Below are 25746 nucleotides of genomic sequence, written 5' to 3'. Positions count from 1 at the left end.
TCTCAGATAGCTGGGAGCAGTCGGCTGTCTATTCCTCCTCCCCACACTGAAAGGAATGCAGAGGATGGGATGGAGAGAAGTCAACTTGCTCAAGAAGCATATGCAGGCTCAGAAAGCGGGGGGGGGGGGGATTTCCTCACCGGAAGAGGAGACAATTAATCCTATGAGCCCAAGGAGTAGACGTATGGGAAAGGTATTAGGCAGGAAACAAAACCAGAAATGTAAGGGTCATAGGTTCAGGATATTCTTCAGAAGCAGGAAGAACTCCTCAGAAGGGTCAACTGAATCATAAGGTATGGAAGCTCGAATAGAGCGTCCAAGGCTAATTGTTTGTTTTGCAATAAATCGTCAAGCTAATTACGACTTGTGTGCTGTGTTATCAAGGGCTCTTGGGCTCCTGACCGCTGCCTTCCACCAAATGGCCTTAACACTTCCCTCATGTCTCCTTGTGAACACTTCAAAGTACAGTGGTACCTCGGGTTACAGATGCTTCAGGTTACAGACACTTCAGGTTACAGACTCTGCTAACCCAGAAATAGTACCCCGGGTTAAGAACTTTGCTTCAGGATGAGAACAGAAATCATGTGGCGGCAGCATGAGGCCCCATTAGCTAAAGTGGTACCTCAGGTTAAGAACAGTTTCAGGTTAAGAACGGACCTTCAGAACAAAGTAAGTTCTTAACCAGAGGTACCACTGTAGCATAGAACTTGGCTGGAACATGGGGTGGCAAATGAAAGTTTAAAAGTTTATAAAACAGCTAAAGAAGGTAGTTCTCAGGGGAAAGGATTAAACGTAAGAAAGGTTTACATGCATGCACAAGCATCCCTCCCAATTGGAGCAAAGAATTACAGCAAAATAAACTAGTTAAAAAACCCTGACCCAGCTCTCCCTCGAGCTGTACGATCCTACCAACTTAGGAGGCTTGCAGATCTTCTGACAGCCATCTGCCTGGCATGTGATCCTTGTCTCTGTGATTTGCCTTGAGTCTGAAACTTAAATAAGTCCCTGACTAATTAACCCCCTAGATCTGTATTGTAATACACCTGCATTTCAAAGGCTTCAAGGAAAACAATGGCTTCTATCCTTCACAGGCAGAAATTATTTGCAATGAAATGTTCTAATTAATATGTGGCGCCTATCAACTTGGGCAAAACAGTGAACCAGCCAACAAATTAACCCCATAATCCTCAAACAAATACAAGCAAGACTTTTTGTAGCACCAGTTCATTTCCTTCATGTGTGCACATTTGGGTTTTGGAGGGAGTGCCAGGGATGCCAAACCCCTTGTCCCTTCTCTCCTTCTTCACCTGAATCACCCATCTGTGCAGAAACAAACATGCAAATATTTTGCTTTTCTGAGTGATGTGGGCAAAAGTCAGATCCAGTAAAAATCTGAGTCTTGAAAAGCACATAGGGTGGTTTTCAACCAAGTTTTACTCAGTGTTGACCATTAAAATTACTGAATTTGCATAATAGTAATATTCAATTTATATCCTGCCCATCTAGCTGAGTTTCCCCAGCCACTCTGGGTGGCTTACAGCATATATATAAATAAAACAATACAACATTGAACATTAAAAACAGAATTTCCTATACAAGAAACCAACCAACCAATAAATCAACAGAAACAAATAACAACAATAATAACAATACTAATAAGAACAATAATAAACAGTTTACAGTTATAACCAAATTAAAATAACCACCAACCCCAACTAAACATTAAACCAATACCAACCCAGCAAAAACAAAACAGAGGAACCAAAACTAGAACCGTTTAAAAGTTAGGTGCACTGATTTCAGTTGGCTTACTCTGAGTGGAACTTAGCTGAATGCCACCCCTGGATATGAAAAAGGAAGTGGGACAGAGAATCACATTCCAAATTTCCTCCTTCAGCAATATGTAGTTATTGTGGAAGAAAAGGGTAACCACAATCACCATCTCATGACCACAGGAGCAAAAAAACAGGTGCATGTGCAGACTATGGCTTCACAGGCTCCTAGGGAAGATTTTCTGGGTACCACTACATCCATGGATGCTGCAGTGGCAACTCTTGGTGTGAGCTGTCCTCATTTACAGGTATCCTGATTATTGCACAGGGTTCTATTTCACAAGGACATCAGACATGCATTGGGCTGAGTTGCCTTCTACAGACAAGCTACCAATGTGTCTCCCCCCCCCCCTTGGCAGTAGATAAGCAGTACAAAGCGAAAGGAGTCTCTTACCAGTTGGAAACTTTAATGATCACAAAAAATCCATTCCTCAGAACGAAGGTACTCCCAATTAAGGGTTCCACTCACTTCCTCCCTAGTAACCCACATCACTTCCGCATCTTGCAACCTGCTCTCTCAACCACTGTGCTTTCTGTGCTGCCACCTTATCTGCTCTCCTTGACCTTGGGCTGAGCGGCTGGACACTTTCCAGCGACAATTAGTCTGTTAACTCTCTCCCTCCCAGTTCTTCTAGCTGTTCCCCACCCAGTTCTTCCCAGCTTCTGCCTTGTGAACTATGCCCCTCTGCAAACCACTGTTCCAAATCTATACTACTTTCCTGCTCCTGGGGAGATTCATGATCCTGATCAGGAGCAGGGGAAGGGCAAGGTTCCCACCATTCCCCCCTCAGAGCAGCCCTCCTCAGCACAGTCCATGACACATAATTTGATTATGTAGACTACTGGATGCCTGCTTATGGCTTTTTTATTTTGAAAGTTTGAAAACAGCATGCAGCATTGCATCTATATTTGTTCCCCATGTGAGCATTATGCCATTGGCGCTGGGGGATTCAACACCCAGAGGACTTTAACTCCAGAAAATTAATTTATTTTTTGTCTTATGGTGACTATTCATTTTGCAAAGGATTTGTAATGTATTCCGGGTATGTTGCTGGTGGTTCAGGACAGAAAGAAAGGCAGAAGTAATTAACAGTTATACCTGAGGCGGGTTTTGACGCTATTTATAAGTACATCGGTGAAACGACAATCCCACACACCTACTTCTGTTCCTTACAATAATTACTATACTAACTGAAAACATACTGATTTGAAACCTTCAGTTTGTAACATTATCATTATTAATTACTATTATAATATCTGATCTTTTCCCATCATTCCTTTTTTAGTTTTGCAGGCAGGTTGTGGATGAGGTGATTTCAATCTGGTCTAGAAATGTGAAGGCTGGGGGCAGGGGGAGGGAGAAAACAGAGAAAAGTAAGGGGAGCAATTTCCCCCTGTTTCACACACTCCTGGGTCATATACTTAGGCAAGCTTCTGTTCTGGAAACCATGTTCTGTCTGGTTGTACTCAGTTCCATGTCTTTCCAGTGTTCTTGGTTCTCTGTGTTCTGTTTTACTGATTGTCATATTACATTTCTATCCCATTTTTATTCTAAGGAGCTCAAGGTGGTGTACATGTTATCCCCCTTTCTCTACCAATTGTGTGAGGTAGTTCAGACTGAGGGACAGTGACTGACCCAAGTTCACCCAGTGAGTTTCATGGCTGAGTGAGGATTTGAAACATGGTCTCTCAGGTCTGAGCCCAACACTCTAACCACCATTGCTTCAAAACAACAACAACAACATGTCTCCTTGCTGTATTTTAATCTAAAGTGATATGCATGTTTGGACATTCTTTTGAGCTGAGAACTGTCAAATTTGGTAAAGTGAAATGCCAAAGAGTTACTGTGTTTTGATTTGTGTATTAGTTGAGGAAGCGTGACTTGGGTTGGTTTGCTTTCAAATGTAGACTGAAGAAATTCTTTAAGAATTCCAGTGTTCTAGCTCTCATATTAGTAGTAAGTATGCTCTGAGTCTGGAAAAACTGGCTTTCAAATGCTTGGCTAAAGCTGTGCCTATAATTTGGCCCATTCCCTGTCTTGAGTCTGAGTGTGTGGGTGGGGAAGGGACTTCTGGAGACTGCAAGAACTATAATATAATTCACTAAAGTGGAGCAAAGAATCTTCTGTTATGAGAGAGATCCTCTGAAGAATTGCTGAGGCATTTTATGTAGGAAAAACCCAAGATAGTCTAATGGAGGGTTCACCATCTAATAGTGACACAAGGATTGGGAATTGGAGCAATGTGAAGATGAAGAAAAAGGGGATCAGTGCAAAAGTTTTTGAATGCAGAGATGAATCTCAAATGAGGCACTTGGATGAGAAAGATTTAGCTAGATGGTTCGGGGAAGAAATCCCAGCGGTAAGGGGTCACAAGGGATGTATAGGAAGATGCCTTAAACTGAGTCAGCTCATTGATCCATGCAACGCAGTTTATCTAGACTTGCTTTCCAGGGATTCAGAAAGGGGTCTTCCCTAACGCTACCTGGAGATGTTGGATACTGAAGCTTCTGCATGTGACACAGGTGCACTGCTAAGGTCCTTCCCCATATATATTCCTCTGGTAAGGGACCACAAGGGGGGAAGAGGGGAATGGGCAACAGATTATGGGGGTAATAAGAAGCAACAGAGAGACAAGGTAGGGAGTGAACACAGAGAGAGAAAGGGCACTAAGCAAAAAGAAAGAGTAAACTGGTGATTCTGCATAAAAGTACCAGGAGTTGGAGAGGATATTATAGAGAAAGGGAAGCCAATGAAAGGAGCAATAGAGGTGAAAGATGATCATAGTGTTGAGCAGTAAAATTAGATGCCTTAGTGAATTTGGGACTAGAATAAGAGGCTGGAGAGGATAAGTAGCTCAGCCAAGGAAAAGGAACAGCAGTTGTTCTTGAAAATTGTACAGTATATCTTCATGGCTCCATTTTTTATGCAGAAATCATGGGGTAGACTTGTGCATTCTGACAACAAAGGTATGTGCAAATGGCAGATATGCACCCTTAAACACTCATGTAAATCTCGTTGCTTGATAAAACCCTGACACATATACACACATCTTCTTCTTTGGTGATCACTCATAGCCGAGTAAGATTGTCTTCCATAAACATGGTTTTAACAATGAGTCCTTAAGTGACTGTGGAGGCCAATTCTGGATTCTACATTTATACAGAAAGGCATTGTCCACACCTGTGTTGGGGTCAGCTGATTGGAGAGGAGATGGAAAAGGAAATGTATTGGATTAGTCTGCCTCACCTATCCAGGGCAAATTGGGAGGGGGTATCTTAGGTTGCATTCACATAGCGATTTATTCCATTTCCCCTCAACATTTCCCTAACTGCTAATTTCCACATTATGTTTGAGCTTTCACACAACATAAGAGCCTGTTCCAGAAATGTAGCAGAATATATCACAAATTTAGTACTCATTTCCATGTTGTTTGCGAATGGATTACTTCTGGAAGTAAATAACATGGACAGGAGCACTAAACTTGCATTATATTCTGCTATATTTCTGGAAGTGAGTTTTACATCATGTGAAAGCCCAAAAATTAACAGTTAGGGAAATGTTAGGAAAACAGAATACCCTGCTGTGTGGGTGTAGACAAAGACTGACACCCTCAGCACATGATATGGATGCATGGACTGTAAGGACTCAGAATCTCTGCTGCAAATGGTTCTAGGTTTCAAAACCAGCACAGGGCCAAGCAGACACATAGATGAGGGATGAGGTATGACTGACCACCACCAAATAATCCTAGGATGAAAGTTACCCACACTGGAGGAATGACTTTAGTTAGAAACAGAACATGGAAATATTCATTTGCAAATCCTAGCAGTTATTTTCGGTTCAGAACTTGTGCCTCAACATTTCATTTCTGGATTCAATCACAACATCTAAAGTGACTTTCATTCAGAAGTTCTCAAGGGAGTAGAGGCATCCAATCATTTATTCAGGTCTCCCTCCCTCCTCTTAAACTCAACAACAATAGAGGAAATATTCACTGCAAACTTTAAAAAAGAGGGCAGTGTACCCATTCAGAATTCAGCTTTACCAAATGAATTCTAAACTATTTTTCACTGGGAAGGCTTAAAACCAAAGCTCTTCATTCCTTATTGCTGATTTCCATCATTTCAGTGAAGGACAATGAGCTAAAATGTGGACATTTTAAAAGATGTGGGAGATTCCTACAGGCACTTGGCTTTCTAACAGGGAATGTTAACAAAGGGATGGAATCCATCTTCCTTGAGTTTCTGTCCTTAAATCTTTTACTGATGCTTGACTGAGAAAAGACACACAGTACAAAGATTATTGCAATCTTTGGAAGAGATTATTGCATTTTCAGTCTGCCATGGGCAATTGAAGTATGGTGTAAATTTAATTGGAACTGTCTTTTTATGCCTCATAATCAACACTAAATTAAAGAGAAGAACAGCAAAATAAACTAGAGTGCTAGTGCTATGGCCTGACTTTTTTTTTTAAGAACTTATCAGAATCACTCTGAATGGAAATCTATAAAATCTAAGACCGACTTTGTTTAAGTAGTATGAACAGATTTTTCTCATTACTTAGCTTTCCCCCCTTTCCTTAGAAAAGAAATGATCTTAGTTCACATCATTTGAGCTGCAAGGATGTGGGAAGAATTCAATATCTTTGGTAATATACGGGAGCTCACGAAAAGCTTTTATATACATTTATATTTTTAAAAATGCTCATACATTGCTGGTTTTGCTAAATGGCATGTCCACCTCTTTGGTCACAGGTAAGCAACCCACAGCCTACATGTGGTTCCCAACTGTTGTATACATTGCCTACTAATCCCCTCCCAGGTGGGGTGTGCACACTTATCCCCACTGCCCATCCATCAGCTGCGTTTTGGGGGAAAGGATCACTTGTTAGCCTTGAAGCAAGGAGAGGCTCTTTCTGGGATACAAGCAAATGCCCTACTTTCTTTCCTGAAAAAGTCCTTCAAGCTTGTGAACACATATAGCTAAGAAGACCTATGCTAAGCCTTTTGGCCGATGCTTGCGACTGCTTTCTAACTCTTCAAATTAGCCTGCGAAAATGCCACATGGAGGATTACACCACTCAAGCATTCCAACGCACGAAGGCCGTGGAAAGTGCCACTTCTGTGCAAAGCTCGCCCCAGTGACTTGTTGAGGGGCAAGGGCGGGGGGAGCACAACAGCAGCATAATAGCATGCCAACATCTGCTATATATGTTTCATTCGCCTTCTGTGTTATTTAGCAGTGATGCAAAAAACGATGACAACATTCCACTCTGTGCTTTGCTTGTATGGGAGAATTTGGCGAGCTGAAACAAATTGTTCCAAATTGCTCGTGAGAATGGTGCAGCATCTTTGTGAGACGCACCATCTGTGAGGCTTTCCCCGATTAAAAAAACAACACATCAAGCAAAACTGAAAGCGGACACATTTATTGTGGAATGAAGTACAGCTGTAGGCTCTTGAAACCACAATCTGCAGCTTCTTATCATGAGTCCCTATTCATCCGAGGGATTTTCCTTGCCAGCTATGTATACTTCTTTTCACTCTTCAGTTTCACCAGAAGCAAAAATTTGACACAAGTCTGGATGCCCCTGCTATGACCAATTGTCTCTAGCAGGCCTGTGGTGCTGCGCATCAAACAAAAGCCAGTCTTTTCATTATATATGGCAACTCACTTTGATGAAATGCCTGTTTGTCCCCATGCTAGGCTAAGTTTTCATGAGATTTAGTTCACATCAAGAACACAGTCTCATAAAGCAGGGGACACTAACCTGGTAGGGCCTGGCCACACATCTGCAAGCTGGAGAAATTGTCACGGGAGCCATGCGCTCACTGCAGCCAAGCATATGCTGTGCTCCAACAAAAGGGCTCATATCCAATGTAGCTCTCAGTAACCATCCCATCAGCGTAATGATTTAGGCTTTTGCTAGAGGACTCTTTCCCTCTCTCATCCCACGATGCTTCACCTGAAATGGTTCTGGAGATGCCCCCAACCTCCTGTAGCTGATATGGGGAGGGTGTGGGGCATATGTAGGGGAGAAGAGGTGGGGAGGAGTCCCATTGCACAAGCAGAAATCCACCCAAACTTCCTTTCAAAACTAACTTCATTGGGGATGAGATGGTGAATAGGACCCGGTGGGCACCGGGGAAAGCTTCTGCAGCACATGTACACCCACAAACATCACAATGGCAACCCATGTCATAAGCAGATGGCCAAAAAAAACCTTTCCTCTTTCACACATTTTTTTCTGTGCTACTTCATTGCTGTTTTTTTCTGCATGTGCTGCTGATTTGGCATCATATTGTTTTTATAAGAAAGGGTAGGAGTTGTTCTGTTCATAATATAATCACTTGTATCGATGTCATGGACTCTTGTGGCCAATCAGCTGTGCTTTCCAGACCATTGCAATGTCCCAAGACACAAAAAGTCTTATTTTATTTTATTATTATTATTTTAAAAAACAACAGATATGGTCTAGGAGCATTTTCTCAGGTTTCACCAACAAAGATGATGAATTATTTTGAGGCACAAAACAGTTCATGCAACATACTTGCCCCCAGTTTGAATCAGTACTAATTTTCACTTCTTGCCCAGAACTAGGAAAAAAAAATATAGGAAGGTTATTAAGAAACTGGAAGATCACAGTCATGACTATTAGGCTTCATTCAGCTTGATGGGTCACCACAAGCAAGTTTGTATTGGCCTGACTGATAAGAAATTTATCATGAATTTGATAAAATCAGCCATGTTTCCCTGGGAGGTTTCCTATTTTATAAGTTGCTACCAAATTTTGCTTGAGGGGGAAATTGACCCAAATTTAGAAGTTCATGCTCAGGTGAGACAATGGTAGGCTTTTTGTGGGGGGAGGAAGGAAGAGTCTTGATCATGGTAGCCAAGGTGGTGTTATCCAGGTATTGTTTGACTAAAACTCCCATCATCCCTGAACACTGGCCATGCTCACTGGGGCTGATGGGAGTTGGAGTCCACATCATCTGGTTGTCACCATGTAGGATACCCAGATTTTGACCATTTTCTAAGCAGAAGTTGCCTAATGCTACATACAATATATAGTGAATTTAGAAGGTTCTGTTCAGGTGGTATATCTGTAGGAGTTTCGGGAGAAGCAGGAAGCTTGGTAAGATTAGCAAAACATTTCTAATGGGGGTTGGGGAGTGCTTTACACACATCCTTAGTCTCTCTCTCTCTCTCTCTCTCTCTCTCTCTCTCTCTCTCTCCCAGTACTTGGTTGTTGCTATTCCCCGCCCCCCTTTGGGATGCTTTCTTATATTTATTTCCCGATTCTCCTCCCTGTGTTTTATTGCAAAATGTGAAAGAAGTGGGAGATTTTCAACTGAACTTTTCAGAAACCCTCTCTAATTGGCACCCTGGCTAGGAGCCCCAGCATAGGGACAAGGAACTGAATCATCATGTTGTGTGAATTGCCATCTTATTGCTTGTGTTGTCCTCATTTCTACCTCAGGATTAAAGCACATGGGCAGAATGGTGTGTGCAAACCGTGAGCCAAATCTTCTCTTTCTCTCTCTCAGTGTGTTCCAAACAGTAATGTCTCAGGGAATGGGAACATCCTTTGCTCAACCAATAAATTCCCTTAGCTAAGGATAAAGTGGAATATCAAACAGAGTTTGCTCTCATAACACTACTGAGCCTCACAGATCGGCCACCCTGATCTGAGGAATCATATGTTTTGAAGTACTGTACTGAACCCAGTGTTCAAAAATGCCCCGAGAAATGATATCAAGTCACATCTAAATAACCTGTTTACTAAGCATTCATTCAGATTTGTTTGTGGACAGGTCATTTTTATTATTTATTTCCTTGCTTTTTTTATTACCTGCTCTTCAACGTAATATCACGGGTGGGTTTCAAACCCACAACTATAGTGGTTAAACAATCATTATCCATGCAAATTTTATGCCACACTTTGTGGCTCATTTCCCCATCTCTTTTCAAATTGCAAAACGTCAATTGGGGTGTGTGTGTTTGTTTGTGCAAGAACTCCATAGCAACTTTAAGTGCAGAACTTTAAGTGGATTTGCCAGTACGTGATAGAATCACGCCCGAAAACAGTGCCAGTCTGGAACAGCTATTAGCCTCATCAGAGCTTTTCTCCGTCAAAGCGGCAGGGATGTGTGGATCATTACCACCTGTCTCCTTTTGCTCAAAAAACTTTATAATTTCACCAGACTTTCTTGCTGTGACTTCCATCCCTGCTCCCCCCACACCACACCACCACAGTGCTGCATCTGAGGTGTTTCAGGGAGGAGGAAATGGGTTTGCTGGACAACTGAGAGGCAAGTTCTCTTATTGCAGAGTGAAAGAAATTGGCACCATCATTGCTCAGCATAATTCCTTTTTCACCGCAGAGGTGGCAAACTTCTTGTTTGCTTGCTTCTCCCGATGTCAAAAAATACCCAGCATTTTAATTTTCTCCCAGGCCTAGTTTTAGCTTTATGAAATTTAGCTTTGCTTTACAGTTAGCGATGGCTTTCCGTAACTGCAAACCTTTCTTCACTTGAGTCTCTGCCTCTGCTTCTTTCTCATCTCAAAATGGTGGCTCCCAGCTCTTCAGTGGTCCCCGTTAATGGAATGAGGGAGCAGGTCAGTTTAGCACAAGGAGAGACTGCTACTGTCTGGCAGCTAGAGGGTAGTCATCCCACATCTTGAAAAAAACTCAGCTAGATGGCAGTGCCTCTCTGGCAGTCTGAATGTGGAAGGATGGAAGAACAAGGAAAAGGAACCCTTCCTGTAATATTTCAGATGCAAAGGTTCTCAAGGTTGTCAAAGGGTGGACACAGGGGCCAGTGGCTCTCTCCTTCAGGTGGACAGAACTTGATCCAGTCAGTCTTCAAACAGGCAACTTCAGCCTGAGGTCACAATAGGCAACAGTTCTCCCTCAGTTGGGCAGCATCATCATGAGGTCACAATTGTCTGGCTGCTCCTTGAAGTAGGCAACATCAGCATGAGGTAATAATGGCCAATTGCCTCACCTTCTGGCAGGTGGCAGGAGATTGCAAGTCTCTCATCTTCAGGCTGGCAACATCAGGATGTGGCAAGGTCCATGTTCAGTCTTTGGGCCAGGCCACAGGAGCACAATGTTATGGTGGCCAGTCTCTCTCCTTTAGGTAGGTGTAGAAAAAGATAGGAAACTTGTTAAGTTAGCTAAAATGTATAAAGTCAGTAATAAATGTTGGAAATGTAAAGAAAAAGAAGGAACATTTTATCATAAGTGGTAGGAATGTAAAAAGGTGAAAAGCTTCTGGGAGATGATATATAATGAGATGAAAAAAAGTTGAAATATACATTGATAAAGAAACCAAAAGTATTTAACTGGGCATTGTAGGGAGTGATATAAACAGAAAGGAATGTAAGCTGTTTTTATATGCAACAATGACAGCAAGAATACTATTGGCCCAAAAATGGAAGCAAGAAGAATTACCAACAAAAGAAGAATGGAGGATGAAACTAATGGACTATGCAGAACTGGATAAACTAACAGGAAGGATTCAAAATCAGCAGGACCAGAGATTCACAGAATATTGGAGGAAATTTACGGATTATTTGAAAAGTATTTGTGAAGATCAGACGACGTTTGTAGGTTTGCAAGAAGTTTTGTGACGGATATTATTGTAATTATTGCAAAAAATGTATAAGGGGGAGGATGATTAGTTAAGATATTTAAAGGTAATATAAATTTAAGAAATGCATCAGAAGTAGTTAAAATGGTGGATCATCAGAGGTCCTGATGGAAGTCCAAAAAAGATTGTATAAGTGATAAAGTGATAAGTGGTACGTATTATAATTTATATGTTAAAATTAATTAATAAAAAGTATTATATATATATAAAAGAAAAAGATAGGAAACTTTGAACATGCAAACTGACCCATAATTTTGGGTTTCTTTAGAGCAGGTGGTGCTAATGTAAGAAGTTTCTGTTCAGTTTGTTAGTATCTTTTAGCACATCTTTGAAGCCTGTATGGGACTTAGGATGGGGACCTTCTTGAACAGGAAAAAGAAAGAAAAGAAAATCCTTGATCATGCAGGTTTGAAAAGTAGTAGTAGTCTCTCCTCCTCCTATCTCATCTGGAGTTTTGAACTGTGGCTGAAATTCTGGGGAATGGAGTAATGGAGAACTTCTGAAACAACAGTGGGATATTAGCTCTACCCAAGTCATGATGGATAATTGTCACACACAGGAGGAATAAGGATATAGTTTGAATGCTTCACCTATAGCTTTAGAAATAATGTAATGTGTCAAGATGAATGGATGTTGTTAATACTGCAGTTGTTGTATAAGGGAATGTAATTGAGATGAACAAAATTTTGGAACGCAGAAACAAAGTAAGTGGTACCTCGGGTTACAGACGCTTCAGGTTACATACGCTTCACACTCCACTAACCCAGAAATAGTACCTCAGGTTAAGAACTTTGCTTCAGGATGAGAACAGAAATTGTGTGGCGGCTGCGCAGCAGCGGGAGGCCCCATTAGCTAAAGTGGTGCTTCAGGTTAAGAACAGTTTCAGGTTAAGAATGGACCTCTGGAACGAATTAAGTATGTAACCAGAGGTACTATTGTACCTAAATAATCAAACCATCAATTCTATAATGCGGGAGGCCACCTAAATTTTATAATTCGGCATTTGAATGATTGGGATTAGTAATTGTATTATAACTTGGCATTGTTATAATGAGGCTACCATTGGATTATTGTAATTGGAAACTAATAAAAATTATTGTTAAAAAAGGAAAGAAATTCTGGGGAATCTGGGAATCTCAATAACCTATCCATTCAAATCCATTTCAAACTCATTAACAAGCTTACTTTCTTCTAGGATGCATCTCATAAAACTTGGTGTGTCAAGGCTACTCCCATTACTGCTGCCCTCCCCCATTATAAGATGAAAAAGACACATTAGATCAGAAAATCTGTTTGTTTCCTTTCCAGAGCACAATTCTTCCTGCCCGTACTCTTTAGTGCTGATACCCTTTTAAGTGGATGATTTTAAATGCCTCATATGATTGAAGCTTTCCATTTCCCTTTATGGAAAATCATTGCTATAATGATCACAGGGCTGGGTTGTATTATTATCCCAAATATTTCCAAGTTGTTGCCCTGCTCTTTCCCAATATAATTTGGCTCTCTGTCTTTTTCCCCAGTTGCTTTCATTTCCAGAATTGTTTCCTGCGAAATGCCCTGCTGTGATGCAGGGCCAAATTGCCTCTTTGTGGGTTCCTCTCCTGCTTCTTCATTGCAATCATTTCTCTTTTGCAGAGCACTTATGCAGCCTGGCCCTCCTGAGCATATTTGCTTGGATATTTAAGGGCAACTGAGCTCAGCTGAACTAACTCACATGAAAGTGTGCATACGATTGGAGCTAGAGGCATCCCAAGATCAGTGCTTTTGCATTTATCTATAAATGTAGCCTTGCTGCCTTCCTCTACAGCAGGTGGCTTGGCTCACTTCCTTGAGTAGTAGTAGTAGTAATAATAATAATAATAATAATAATAATAATAATAATAATAATAATAATTTATTATTTATCCCCCGCCCATCTGGCTGGGTTTCCCACATATGGAGCTTTTTTTTGTCTAATGTTACTTTACTTGCCTATGAAAGTTCACGACACAACAAACCTGTGTGTGGTATCATAATTCAGCCTGATATCCAACTAAGCCAAACTCAGAAGTGACCCACTGAAGTCAATAGAGCACTGGGTTTCACCTAATGCATTTGCAATCAGCTTTACCTCAGTTAAATCAACTATGCGAGATTTCCCAAGGGGGCGGGGCGCGCGCGAATCATTTATACTTCCCAGCTGGACAACAGCCGTAGGAAATTAAAACCACAGCTTGCTTAGATGGTGGGTATCTTGGGCATTTTTGCTTTCTTCCTAATAGCTAGTCACTTTGCACAGAATTGTATCAGAGACTGCCCTGTTGGACTGTTGTGACAAGCTCCTAATAGCTGCTTCAGTTGTCTTGATCATAGCAAAGAGCCTGCGATTAAAAACAAGAGGCGTTTGTTAGCAAAATGGGTCACACAAAGCACTGGAGCATGCTTCTGGCAGAATATGAGGAACTGAGATGGGAGGAAGATCGATACAGCTCTCACCAAGCTAATTATGCTTCATCTTTGCTCTAAAGAAAAAAGAAAACCCATTGGCCCTGCTTCCGAGATTGGCAGGGTTAAGGGCCGGAAGATGTCAGTGTCGCACCGAACATGGAGAAAGGCCAGGTGGCGCTGCAGTCGTCCCCTGAGTTACTGGGTCAGTAATACAGCATTAGCTCTGAATTCAATGCAATACACTGACTTAAAAAATAGCAACAATGCTATCCATGATATTTTTCAAAAGCTCTGGCCATGGAATATTTGAGAGCACAGGGGAACAAAAGTTCAGCCACGCTGTACGCTCTGAATAACCAGGGGAGGGGTTGTAGGATCAAAAGTGGCAGGAACTCTGGTTGGAAAGCTGCCAGCCGACAGCGGAGAATATATATTTCTGGGCTAGGTGATCAGCAGTCTGTTTCAGAGCTATTTCATGTATCACACAGAACAAGGTGGTGGGTTATCATCCATCATACACAGGTGAGCAAGTTTTGCTATGTTCCCCCGATTTGAAAAGCTCCCTGCATGTAGTAAACTCACACAACTGGAAGAAGGCTAGAGGTGCCTACAGAGTTGTTGTTTTATGAGTGGGTTTCAAACACATTCCAGAAATTTTGTTTTCATGACGGTGAGTAAAATGCTCTGCCACTCTTGGGACCACCAGATGTTGCTGAACTTTGACTCCTGTCATCCCTGGCCCTTGAGCATGCTTGCCAGGGCTGATGGGAGTTGTAGTTCATCAAAATCTGGAGTGGAAAAGGTTTCCTAGCACAGTCAATTCACTTGGAATAAAAAGGTTTTGTGGTTATGAACGTGACAGGGAAATGCACTGAAAAGTATGGGATAGAGCAATATTTCCCAAACTTGGGTCTGCAGGTGCTTTTGAACTACAACTCCCATCATCCCTGACCACTGGTCCAGCTAGCTAGGAATGATGGGAGTTGTTGTCCAAAAACAGCTGGAGACCCAAATTTGGGAAACACTAGGATAAATGAATAATAGGGATGTGTAAACACCCTGCAAATGAATCAGGGTGAATGTTCATTGTCATATAACCGCCCTGTAAGGAAATCTGAATGAATGTTCAATGAAGAGCTAATCTAACCACCATGTTAGCTTTCTGAAAGGAAATTTGGATGGATGCCAAACTTGTGGGGAAATTGTGAGCATCTGCCAGATGTACCTCCTCCACTGCATTCTGAGCCAGTACATCCCAGAAGTCTTGCACCCTGGTTTACTACCTGATTCTGCATGATGACTCTCATAATAAGGCAGCCCCCTGTATCTTAGCAAACAATGGGCTGCCTGTCAGACACGTGCCACAGATCGCTATCATGTCCTTTTGCTTCCTGTTGATGTGCCGCCCAAGAATGCAGCAGAGTGATATACAGAGAGGGTGCGCAAATGAGAAATGGATTTGGAAAACAAAGGGAAAACAATAAAGGAAGCTTACTGAGCAAAATGCAATTTCCTGCCATCACCTTCGTCAGAGTCTGCCTGCTCGTGAAATATGAGTCAACTGCTTTAAAATAAGAACAATACAAGAGCACATTGAAAGGCCAATAATTAATATCGCTAACTACATGCAAGGATGCATGAAAAATTCATTGAAGGAGCAAAACTGAGCTCCAGTGCCAATTTCCCTATGAATTACTCAAAACCATTAGGGGTCTAGGCTAGCTGGTGGGCCCCATCAGGGGCCTGCCAAACCTACACTGTCATGCCAGAAAAAATATTCTAACAAGACTCCTACCCTGCGCCTCAGACAAGCTCTGCATAGGGCTGGTCACCCTCATCTCCAGTGCCTCCTCTCACCTGCCCGATATTGAAGGTTTTCAAGACTTCCTCCACACTGCTACTCTTTGCTTCATCCCTAGGTTCCAAGAGTCAGCAACCCTAGTGAGAATCAAACTCAGCTAATCATCAAACTCTCCCCCCCCCCAAACATTGGGCTCATCCATACTTTTGCTTGACCTGTATTTTGATCGTATTGTGCACTGATTGATTCCTCCAGGTCTGAGAGCTTTCCTTGTTGTTCCATGGCTGTGTCTTGCAAAAATCCACAATTTGAAGCTCAGTTAAGCAAAATCTCTCTCCAGTTTTTCCGCACACCTGATAAGATCTGATTCAGCAGTAAGATCAAGTTTTTACAAGCCCAGCCACAGAATGAGAAGAGCTCTCAGACCCAAGGGAATTAATCAGTGCTCAATACGTTCAAAATACAGGCCAAGCAAAAGTGTGGATGAGACCCTAACATCTGTTCCATCTTTCTTTTAGAAACTGCTTCCACCTATAGGGACCCAGCGTCCTATCCCTAAAGAAGAGAAACAGTCTCCTATGTGATTCGGATAACCCCTCTAAACCATGACCTATGTTTTAGGTGATATCACCATTGTTTTAAACCATGATCTATGTTTTAGGCGATATCACCATTGATACCCTTGATTAATTTATGAGCAGAGGGTGATGTATAGGTTACAAATTTATTGTAATGTATGATGGTGGTTTTTGTTTTTGTTTTGCTTCGGTTACTGTTTGTCTTTTGTAAGTTTTGGTGATTTTAAATTTGGAGGTTTAAGTATAATATGTTGGTATGGGAAACTGTCGTGTAACGGGCCAATGGCCGTAATAAAGATCAATCTAGTCCTATAGGGACCTACTCTTGGAGGCAAGAAAGGGTTTAGCGTTTATTTTTAAATCCATGCATATATGTCTTAAACCTGACTTGAGATGAAGCATTTCTCCAAATCGATGCATTCCTTCATTACACAGTGCACTGAAAATGCTAGTGCCAGTTCTTTTTTCTAATGCAGTCCTTTTTTAGATGTTGGACCAAGCTGAAAAGTCAGATGGAAACTCACTCACATACCAATTCGCAAGGGTGTGAAATGCAGCTGTGAAGGGGCAGAGACAGCTGGTGTCTGCTGCCATGTCGCTTTGCAACTGGCTCGGCCAGAAGTAAACACAGCCGGGACATGTTTTTGGTGGCTGGCCATTTGGTGCATTTTGGGCTCCCCCACACCTGCATAAATACCAGGTGCAGTTGATGGGGAAGGAACAGAAGCCAAGAGAAGCATTGGAACTTGGCAGCCACTCCCACAACAAGGAACAAAATGGGGAAAGGTTCAGCAAAGCAAAGGGAAACCTTGCCTGTCCATCATCTGAGACTATAGGAACATAGAACAATCTGTCTTATCCTGAGCAGGAACATGGGTCCTTCTAATTCAGCATTGCCCCTACACTAACTGATAGCACCTCTCCAGAATTTCAGACAGCCGTCTCTCCTATCTCTACCTGGAGATACCAAGGAATGAACCTGAGATGTTCTGTATGCATGGTATATATTCTACTGCTGAACCGCAGACCTTCCAGTTACCCAGTGGTGAGTCAAAAAAGGTGGGAGGAACTTATTGCAGGAGTCCTGGTTAAAGGGGGGGGGGGGTATTTTCAGAAGGGGAAGTGCGAGGAAATCACAATGCAATGGATGGACATCTGTGATGAACAAAGCTGCCAAACCTATTCCATAGTGCATCACCCTTCTGAAGATGTAGGTGTTGGTCTATGGAGTTCCAGTTCTGTTAGAAACACCCTATTTACCTGCATGGCTATCTAACAGCATCCTTTGATTTGTTCCACCCTCATGGCTGTGATGGCGACAATAGCTTGGTGGATTTTGACACCTGATGTGGCAAATCATAACCCCGCATCCGAAAGGCTATTTTGAAACAGCAGCAATATGATGATGCAGGATGAGAGTCTGATATGTATGCAGGACAATTCTAAATAATAATAATGCTAAAAAAAACAGCAAATTAGACAGCTTTAGCCTTAAATAACAGGAATTGCCTTCAGTTTCATTGTTATCAAGATGTCAAAGGAATGCAAACCATGATGTGAAATGCACAGAATGGAAACGTTCCTATTTTATCCTCTGTCTCAGAAAGTTGCCCTAAAGGGAAATGAAATAAATCAGTTAATCTCAAGCAATGGTCTATGGACCATTGGATGGTTTGCAGGGCATTTCCAGGTGGCCTATAAAACCATGTGTAACAGATAATTTCCATGTGTGTGGAAAATCTTGCCTCCTCTATCCAACAGAGTCGCTCCCAATTTTATCAATGCCAATTCTAGACTGCAGTACACAACAGTATAGCTTTTGAAACAGCCACCCACTTGGATTTCATAGCACAAGGTAATTTGCAAGGGAACAAGGAACCCACTTTCCTTTTTTTAACAATATAAGAAACCTTTGAAAAGCACAACCTTGTTTTCCCTTAACAAAGGTGGGAGGGGGCATAAATGTACAACCTCGGGATATTTCTTTTCTGGGGATATATACGCAACTACAGTAAAATAAGCACCCGATACCTTGTCATTATGATTGAAGTATAAAATCCCCACAAGAAAAAGCACAGACACACTAATGCACCCATGAGGAAACAACCAAATTACATAAAGCTAACCTTTCCAGAGCATTTACTTGACAGTGAGATGAATGGGATTCTGTATCTCTTCCTTCTTTATTAATACACTTTGGTTCATTTCAGCCCATCCAACCATATTTTAGCAAGAATGGAGGTAATTACTCCATTGCTCTTCTAATTACCATCACATCTCGTTATTATTCAAGGGCATGGGATCACTAAGGGCTTCGGATTTGGCAACAGCTATTAAAAACCCATTCTTACTCATTTGAGGCCTGCAGTGAAAGATAACTGGCGGGAGGCACAGACGTCTACTGCCATGTGCCTGGAGTTCTTGTAGCACCTATTGCCATCCACTGTGTCTTCCTCAGGCAATTTTCTTCTTCCTACGTACAATTTTGTAATTAGAAAAAGGTGTCGCTCTGCAGTTTGCATGGCTGCCAGTAGATGGGACTGCAGCATGCCTTCTTTTTCTTCTCTTCTTTGGCAATCACTCCTAGCCGAGTAAGATTGTCTTCCATAAACACGGTTTTAACAATGAGTCCGTAGGTGACTGTGGAGGCCAGTTCTGGATCCACACGTCCTTCCACAGTGGGGACATTGGTTTCCAGGCAGGAATTTATCATGGTGTGGATTTGCCAAGCGTGCCTTCCTTGAGTGTCTTCAAAGCCCATGACACCTTTGGTAAAGGCTGTTCTCCAAGTGGAGCATTCGCAGGCAAGTGTTTCCCAAAACTAGTGGTTTGGGTTTTTTTAGATTTGCCTTGAGACAATCTTTAAACTTCTTTTGTTGATCACCAACATTATGCTTTCCATTTTAAAGTTCAGAATAGAGTGATTGCTTTAGAAGATGATCATCAGGCATCCGCACAACATGTCCAGTTCAACAAAGTTGATGTTGAGGAATCATTGCTTCAACACTGGTGATCTTTGCATCTTCCAGTACACTGGTATTAGTTTGCCTGTCTTCCCAAGTGATAAATAAAATTTTTCAGAGACACCATTGATGGAATCTTTCGAGGAGTTGGAGATGGTGCTTATAAGTGGTCCATGTTTCACAATCATACAGTAAGGTTGGTAGTACAATAGTTTTGTAAACAAGCATTTTGGTTTCCCTGCAAATGTCCTGGTCCTAAAACACTCTACACTTCAATTGGAAGACAGCTGCACTCTCAGAGTTCAGGCAACAAAGCAAGAGAAGCAGGACGGCCCACAGCACAAGTGAGCAGACCATTAGAGCAAGCAACTGAGCAAACCAGCTAGTGGACCAGGAGAGTCTTTCAACGTTAACGTGTCATCGGTGCTGCCACCTGCCTTATTGCCTGCTTTCATGCACATATAGCAGGGAGAGGGAAGCCTGGGGTGAGCAAGCAGTTGGCAGAACAAATGAACAGCCAGCCAGCGAGGGAGGCTGAATGAGTTGTGAGGGGATGAAGGGGTTTGAAAGATGACCACAGAGAGAAAAAACCTGAATGGCTACTGAGAAAGCACGAGAAGGCTGGAGGGACCGTGTGAGCTTGGAAAAGGACAGGATTGGTCCTTGTAGGGTTGTTGATGATGTTTTGGTTTTGGTTTGGGGAGGGGCTTATTTGGATGAGTTTCGGCTGGCTCTCGAGGAAAGCTGATTGTGTGAGACAGACACACTTTCCTGTAAGGAGAGAGGAAGAGAGTTTGTTTGGGGTTTGAGGCCTGAAATAGATCACCTCTCTGGTGACCAGATAAAAGAATGGTAGATAGAGCCACAGACAGAATGGGAGCAGAGAGCAACACATTCTTTCATACAGTGAGGCATACGAATGATTCTGCACAGTTCTTGAAATAGCTGAATGCAGGCAGCCCTCCCATTTATGCACATTCAATATGTGCACAAGCGTGTATACATGCATCACACTGAACCCAGAAGTGACTCAGAAACATCATAAAGATGTCACTGAAATGCCACTAAAAGGGTGGGGTGGGGGCAGAGTGAGGCGTTTGCCGGTTTTTTCAATATGTTTCAATTATATGTGTGTTTTACCGGTGTGTGGTGTCTTGGAACCCAACCCTCGCGTAAAAGGGGGGCTGCCTGTAGTTCTTGAGCTACCTGAATGGAGGATTGAGCAGGTTTCCTTAAAAACAACAACACAAAAAACACCAGTGTGTATTCTCAAAAGCATTGATGTGTACATACATGAGGGATCTCCGATTTTCCCTTTCCCATTTAAGCTGTGTGTGCTGTAGCAGACGCTGCTCCCATGCTTACCTTGTTCTTCCTGGAGTGGCTTTTGAGGGAAGTTTGAGTAGTTGGAATGGGCAGGAGCTTCTGAGGTGTTCTTGAGTCCAGGTGAAAACTCCACCTGTGGCACCTGACCGGAGTTTGATGTAAAATGATTATTTTATAGCTTGGTAAAAGAAAGCAGCTCTTTACTGTGAAGCGTTTCCTCACTCCACCCCTGTAGACTAGTGCCCTCAGGTTGCTTCACAAACTGAAACTACATGGAAATGTGTGGGAGCTCTGCTAGCAAAAACAGCTTATATATATGTATGAATCTCTGAAAAGTGGAAATTCCTTTTTAAAAAATATCCATTTACCAAACTTGTGGAATCTTGTAATTTGGATGTGGAATTACCAATCAGGTATAATGAAAGAGAAACATAAACCAGCTCTTGTTTTCTGATCAAATGGTGCCTTATATATAAAAAGATGTATAACCCAGACTATTCAAGACTATTGAAAGAAAATGAAGCACAGCAGGAAGAGATTTAGAAAATCCTCAAATTATCAATTTCAGTCTGTGGCATGTGTGCCCATCTTTATTCAAATAAATCTGGGTGTGATTTATGGATATTGCTAACAAGCTGTGCCAGATGCTAATAATTGCTTTATAATAATAATACTACATGCTGTAGCAAAACTTTACTATGCTGTCAGTGCCTAATTTCCAATAGGAAAAAAATGTGCATTTTCAATACCAGTAAATCCATTTTTTAGCAGATCCCTCTCCATTCCTTTCTTCATACTTATCCAGACATGAAGCCATGTTTCCATAGAGAACCATTTGGTCCAAATGCCAAATGTTAGATGTATTTATTTTGTATTTATATTTTCCTAACAATGTATTTGTATTTTGCTGAAAGTCCTTTTCAGGATGAGAATTCCCAGGAAGAGGAGGAGGAAGAGGAGAATATATTAATCTTTCATACAGTGTTTTCTAATTAAAAAAAATTACACATATACCTCTCAGACTGCGTCAAAAGCATCTAGGCCTGATAGCTCGAAGGTTAAACCCTCAAACCCTCCACTCAGAGCTTTGTAACGGGAGAGGAGAGAGCTACATATATTGCCTCAGAACATAAGGTGATGAAAGATGAGAAGAAACATGCCCGGTCTTTCGAAAGCCAGGTTGTGACATGGCATCCATGTCCCACAGGTGTTCAAAGTTTGTCTGTTGATCAAAAACAAAAACCCCACAAGCCACTAACACAAGATTCTGAATCCCTAGAAAAAGCCAGGAGCGGCATTTATGTCTAGAAAAAAAAAAGGGGGGGGAGAGAAGTAACAGTTTTGTAGCATCAGAACAGGGCCTAAATTCAATCATAGAGCTCAAGAGTGTGCAGTGGGACCATTAAGGTAGGACTTTGGGGCAGAAGTCCAGGGTCTCACTAAGAAGAATGAGAGGAAAAATCCCTCAAAGCAGCAGAATTGGCTTACCAAATCTGGGAGCAAGTGAAGTAGCGGACATTGTCATCTAAACAGGGAGGGGGCACACAAGACCTTTAAGTCCAGATTCAAAAAGTATCTATGTGTGCCACTACCTCTGAGAACAGTCAGTTGCTCTTTTTCTCACAGGTAACAATGAAGGTGGCATCTTCCAAGAGTCCAGGACTGTCAACCATGACTTTCAACCACTGAAATGTCTCCATATCAGCCTGCAGGTTCTCCCTTTACTCTCTACAATGTTGCCATTATTAAGCCATGTCTAAAATGGACAGTCAAATATGGTGGTGGTGAAAGAGTGGTCTGTCTGGGGTTTTGTGCTTCTTTCAAGGTGAGTTTCCAGAAAAGCAAGGGGGCAAAGCCACTTCCCAACCCCAGCCATTATTTTAATTTTACACTTCTGTATAGATAACGTTCTACACTTTGCTACATTCCCAGGCCCACCAAAAACCTGCTGCTCTCTATCACTGGATGGGCCAAATATCAATGGGACTCACCTCCAGATTTTTGCGATTAGTTGGCTTTGCATTTTTTGAGGGAGTGGGCCTTTCCCCTCTGACCATATATGTAAAAGAAATATACAGACTCACAAAGGACTTAACAGCCCTCCTCTCCCTTCACCTCCTGCTTTGTCTCCATACACCCATCTGTTACATAGTGATTTAAGCTTTTGATCTGGCAAGCTACTCACCTGGAAGGAACCGTTATTCCACTCTGGCGAACAGGTGAATGGTTTGCTATCAGAATGGATGAACATTCATGTTGCCTTTTTTCAAATCCTTGTGAAAACTAGATCGAGGAAAACACTGAAGGCCTTCTTTGGTCCCAGACATCAGTGACAAAAGACTTCCTAATTTGTCCAAGTCCTTGTTGAGGAAGTTGCCGTTTACTAGGAAGAGAGGTGTGTGTGTGTGTGTGTGTGTGTGTGTGTGTACACTGAAGTATTGTCTTACTGATAAAGCCTCAGGCAGCAAATTGCTTGAGCAATGCTGATGTCACAGAGGCTGAGCCGCAGTGACATCACAGACTGAGCTGTGTGGTGAGCAGTGATGGCATCACAGGCAGTGAGCAGCAAATGAAGCTTTGTGACAGAGAGTCCACACAGTCAGCATTGCTGAAAGAAAGGCACAGAAAAAGGTAACAAGGTAAAGACCCCTTGGGTGGTTAAATCCTGTCAAAGGCAATTATGGGGTGCAGCACTCATCTCGCTTCAGGTCGAGGGAGATGGCGTTTGTCCACCGACAGCTTTCCGGGTCATGTGGCCAGCATGGCTAAACTGCTACTGGTGCATGGAGGACTGTGAAGAGTGCCAGAGTGCATGGAAATGCCATTTACCTTCCCGCCACAATGGTACCTATTTACCATATTTTTTGCTCTATAAAACTTACTTTTCCCCTCCTAAAAAGTAAGGGGAAATGTGTGTGCGTCTTATGGAGCGAATGCAGGCTGCGCAGCTATCCCAGAACCCAGAACAGCAAGAGGGATCGCTGCTTTCACTGTGCAGCGATCCCTCTTGTTGTTCTGGCTTCTGAGATTCAGAATATTTTTTTTTCCTTGTGTTCCTCCTCCAAAAACTAGGTGCGTCTTATGGTCTGGTGCGTCTTATAGAGCGAAAAATATGGTATCTACTTGTACTAAGACTCCCTGGAAAAGACCCTGATGTTGGGAAAGATTGAGGGCACAAGGAGAAGGGGACAGAGGATGAGATGGTTGGACAGTGTTCTTGAAGCTACCAGCATGAGTTTGACCAAACTGCAGGAGGCAGTGGAAGACAGGAGTGCCTGGTGTGCTCTGGTCCATGGGGTCACGAAGAGTCGGACACAACTAAATGACTAAACAACAAAAAGCATGCTTTTGAACTGCTAGGTTGGCAGAAACTGGGACAGAGCAACGGGAGCTCACCCCATCATGAGGATTTGAACCACTGATCTTTTCCTGCAGGTTTTGAATAAACATTCACAATTTTTTACTACTACTACTACTACTACTACTACTAATAATAATAATAATAATTTATTATTTATTATTTATACCCCACCCATCTGGCTGGGCCTTCCCAGCCACTCTGGGCAGCTTCCAGCTAATAACCAGCTAAACAGTTTGAGGATCTATACAACGTTGTAACATGCAGAAAATAGCAATTTAGAGAAACCAAAGACTGGAACTGAGGGAAGTCGGGGGTGGGGGGTGGGGGTTGAGCTCTGGGTGGGAGTGGGAGGGAGGAAAAATGGGGGGGAAATAAGGATATGTTTTTGGATAATATATCTTGTTATAACTTTGAATAAAAAAATGGGGGGAAATGAACCACCGATCTTTTGATTGGCAAGCCCAAGAGGCTCAGTGGTTTAGACCACAGCGCCACCCGCATACCTCACACAGAACAGGCAGTGGACAGGGGGAAAGAGACCTGAGAAATGGGACCTGAGAGGAGGGTTGAGAAGGCTTGAAGCAAAAGGACCATGTAGAAATATTTTGCTGAACAAAAACATTGCTCCATCCAGCTCAATATTGTCTACAATGAATGGCAGTGGCTCTCCCAAGATTTCAGATAAAGGTCTCACCCAGCTGGAGATACTAGGGATTGAACCTGATACCTTCTGCATGCAAAGCAGATGTTCTCCCACTGAGCTATGGCTGTTCCCCTTTGGGTTGGGGCAAATCAAGGAGGAATGGGGAAAGAAAACAGGATTCTAGGGAAGAGGACAGCAGGCACGGAGCAGACGAATGGGGGAAAGGGAAGGCCTGATCGAGAAATCAGTGTCTAAATGTGCATGACTGTGATAAGCTGAAATCGTAGCCTCTGGCTTCTAGTCCATATGAAAGAAAGTTGGCATAACACATGACACCAGCACTGAGGAAACCTGAAAGAAAGAAGAAGGAGCCTGCTGATGTTCAAAAACAACATTTTCTCAAAACAAATATATGCTTAACGAGAAGAAAATGGTTTACCACATCTAGTTAGCAGTCTCAAAGCATCCGGGCTTCTGCTTCAGTGCTGCATCAAAGCTGATCTCAGGGCTGGTGAAAAAGCTTGAAGCCTTAAAGCCCAACTGAGCATCAGCACAGCAGTAAAGCAGAAACCGTAATGCTCGCGACGGCCAGCTGCATGAGTTACATAAACATCTTCTGCTACCCCTGTTTGCCAATGAAACTACATGGAACTGATTTCCCAAGTACCTATAGAGAGTTCTGTTTGGGCGGCTGGCCCATGCATCAAATTGAGCATCGGAAGCACAACACATTATTTAAAATAGGCAGAAAGAAGGGGCACTTACATCCAAACACTGCAGTGTGGGTTGTAGCTGTACTCACGACTGGATAGCTGGAACCCCGCCCTCTCCCAGGATATTCCATCTCCTCCCTGCTGGTTTTGCTATTCTCCTCCTCCAAAGATCAGTTGATATTCTGTTGGGAATGAGTAAATTCAGTCCTCATTGGGCTGCTTATAGAGGGTTTATTCCCCCCTGAGGGTTTCTTTCCTCACTTTTATTTTTGTTATTCTGCAAACCTGATGCCTCCTTCTTGACCCTGGATATTGCTGACAAAAGAACTGAAATCGCTACTAGAAGAGATGCAAAAATTTGGCTGGGAAAGATGGTTGGTAGCACTGGTTGGATGGTGGCAGCACTCAAACATTTCAGAGAAAGCCAGCACATGGCTCACTAGCAT

At 42.4% G+C, this 25746-nt stretch overlaps 2 long non-coding RNA genes across 6 annotated transcripts; one reads left to right on the top strand and one right to left on the bottom strand.

Moving 5' to 3' along the window:
• Nucleotides 1-1028: 1028 nt before the first annotated feature.
• On the bottom strand, nt 1029-23006 carry LOC310845406. 5 transcript variants are annotated; one of them, XR_014564664.1, is made up of 4 exons: nt 22769-23006; nt 20623-20725; nt 15411-15476; nt 13578-13848 (listed from the first exon to the last, which is right to left on the bottom strand). It is a non-coding gene; the product is annotated as an uncharacterized lncRNA (long non-coding RNA). The 5 variants fall into 5 exon arrangements; XR_014564663.1 differs by lacking the exons at nt 13578-13848; nt 15411-15476 and adding an exon at nt 1029-1320; XR_014564665.1 differs by lacking the exon at nt 15411-15476.
• On the top strand, nt 9655-22359 carry LOC310845462. The gene is made up of 2 exons (XR_014564771.1): nt 9655-10975; nt 22210-22359. It is a non-coding gene; the product is annotated as an uncharacterized lncRNA (long non-coding RNA).
• Nucleotides 23007-25746: the final 2740 nt, after the last annotated feature.

The sequence above is a fragment of the Podarcis gaigeae genome (assembly GCF_964106915.1).
Source record: "Podarcis gaigeae genome assembly, chromosome: 5".
Lineage (NCBI taxonomy): Eukaryota > Metazoa > Chordata > Lepidosauria > Squamata > Lacertidae > Podarcis > Podarcis gaigeae.
Note: the sequence above shows the minus strand (reverse complement) of the source record. Positions and strands in the feature narration are given on the sequence as shown.